A 2662-nucleotide genomic window follows, 5' to 3' on the forward strand; every position below is an offset into this window, starting at 1 on the left:
ACCGAGCGCCCAGCCCCCGGGAGGGAGAAACCCATCGCCGAGATCATTGGAGTCACCGCATCGGGTGTAAAGGAGGATGATCAGAGGTCCTGTTTTTATAGGGACAGTCCAAATTAGGGTGACCAGACAGCAAGTGTGAAAAATCGGGATGGGGGATGGGGGGGGGGGGAGGCAATAGGCGCCCTATACAAGACAAAGCCCCAAATATTGGGACTTTCCCTATAAAATCTGGACATCTGGTCATCCTAGTCCCGGTATTCTGGACTTTTTCTTACATAGATGCCTATTACGCACCACCCCCGTCCCGATTTTTCACACTTGCTATCTGGTCACCCTAGTGTAAATCTATGTTTTCGGCTCTCCCCTCATTATCCACCCACCAGCTCGTTCTCTTGTGTGTGCTGGTGGGGATTTCTTGTGCTACCTTCTTGTAGTATTGTAGCAAAGGTGGTAGGCGGGAGTTTACAAGAAAAAACTGTTCAATACTCCAGCTTTGTAACTCTTACTGTACCACTTTGTAACTATCAAAGAGAAATGATACCTTCTTCCATTTATCCACCCCTGGAACAAATCATGCTGGGGCAAAAGCTGTTGGTTGCTAATAAAAGGGGAAATATAATTCTCTTTATGAATATGTTATATTTTTTCTGGGACCATCTGTCCTGCTCTTTGGGATTTTTATATATATTTACTATAATGAGAATCTTACCTACTGCACATACATATAAAAATATCTCTTAACAATCATACATTTGTAGCTATTCCCAATGGGTCAGACCCTGTTTAGGTACAGAGCATCTTTAGCTGCCATTGGAATCAATAGCAGAGTTAACAGTGCTCAGCACATACACCAGTATACATCTAGATCAGTGATTCTCAAGCAGGAGTATGTGTACCCGTGGGGGTACGCAGAGGTCTTCTAAGGGCTACATCAACTCATCTAGATAATTTGCCTCGTTTTACATCAAGCTACATAAAAAGCACTAGCAAAGCTGGTACAAACTAAAATTTCATACAGACAATGACTTGTTTACACTGCTCTCTATACTAAGTACAATATTTATATTTCAGTTGATTTATTTTATAATTATATGGTACAAATGAGAACATAAGTAATTTTTCAGTAATAGTGGCTGTGACACTTTTTTGTATTTTTATGCCTGATTTTGTAAGCAAGTAGTTTTAAAGTGAGGTGAAACTTGGGGGTACGCAAGACAAATCAGACTCCTGAAAGGGCACAGTAGTCTGGAAAGGTTGAGAACCACTGATTTAGATATTCCCCATCACTATAGTACCTGAGTGACTTGAAAACTTTAGTGCATCTTCATAGATCTAGAGAAATATTATCCCCACTTGACAGAGGAGGAACAGAAGTACAGGGACATTAAGGGTCTGATTACATGTAAGTCGTCCCATGACTTCAGTCTTCTCAGGCCAGGTCTACCCTACACATTTACTTTGGTATAACTACATCACTCTGAGATATGAAACCTATGTCAGCTGGAGAGATTCTTACAGTAGGACAGTAGAACAAATTGCCTCAGGAAGTTGTGGAAGCTCCTTTGCTGGAGGTTTTCAAGAGGAGGCTGGATCTATCATAGAATCATAGAAGATTAGGGTTGGAAGAAACCTCAGGAGGTCATCTAGTCCAACCCCTGCTCAAAGCCAGGACCAACACCAACTAAATCATCCTAGTCAGGGCTTTGTCAAGCTGGGCCTTAAAAACCTCTAAGGATGGAGATTCCACCACCTCCCTAGGTAACCCATTCCAGTGGTTCACCACCCTCCTAGTGAAATAATGTTTCCTAATATCCAACCTAAACCTCCCCCACTGCAACTTGAGCCCATTGCTTCTTGTTCTGTCATCTGCCACCATTGAGAACAGCCGAGCTCCGTCCTCTTTGGAACCCCGCTTCAGGTAGTTGAAGGCTGCTATCAAATATCCCCCCTCACTCTTCTCTTCTGCAGACTAAATAAGCCAGGTTCCCTCAGCCTCTCCTTATAAGTCATGTGCCCCACCCCCCCGATCATTTTCGTTGCTCTCTACTGGACACTTTCCAATTTGTCCACATCCTTTCTGTAATGGGGGGCCCAAAACTTGATGCAATACTCCAGATGTGGCCTCACGAGTGCCGAACAGAGGGGAATAATCACTTCCCTCGATCTGCTGGCAATGCTCCTACTAATGCAGCCCAATATGCTGTTAGCCTTCTTGGCAACAAGGGCACACTGCTGACTCATATCCAGCTTCTCATCCACTGTAATCCCCAGGTCCTTTTCTGCAGAACCGCTGCCGAGCCATTCGGTCCCTAGTCTGTAGCGGTGCATGGGGTTCTTCCTTCCTAACTGCAGGACTCTGCACTTGTCCTTGTTGAACCTCATCAGATTTCTTTTGGCCTGATCTGTCTTGGCTGGTTTAGACACAACAAATTCTGCATCTTGGCAGGGGGATAGACTACATGACTCTTGCGGTCCCTTCTCACCCTATGATTCTATAAAGGGGGAAGGTTGGGAGAGATTCATGAAATCTCCATGCCTGGTGTCAGTACACAGGAGACAGAAAGTCAGCTAAATTAAGATAAAACAGGAGACAATGGAACACAACTAGGTAACACTATGGACAGCAAGGAGTAACAAAATACAAATATTGATTGGCGTAGTA

This window comes from Chelonia mydas, chromosome 1 (assembly GCF_015237465.2).
Source record: "Chelonia mydas isolate rCheMyd1 chromosome 1, rCheMyd1.pri.v2, whole genome shotgun sequence".
Classification (NCBI taxonomy): domain Eukaryota; kingdom Metazoa; phylum Chordata; order Testudines; family Cheloniidae; genus Chelonia; species Chelonia mydas.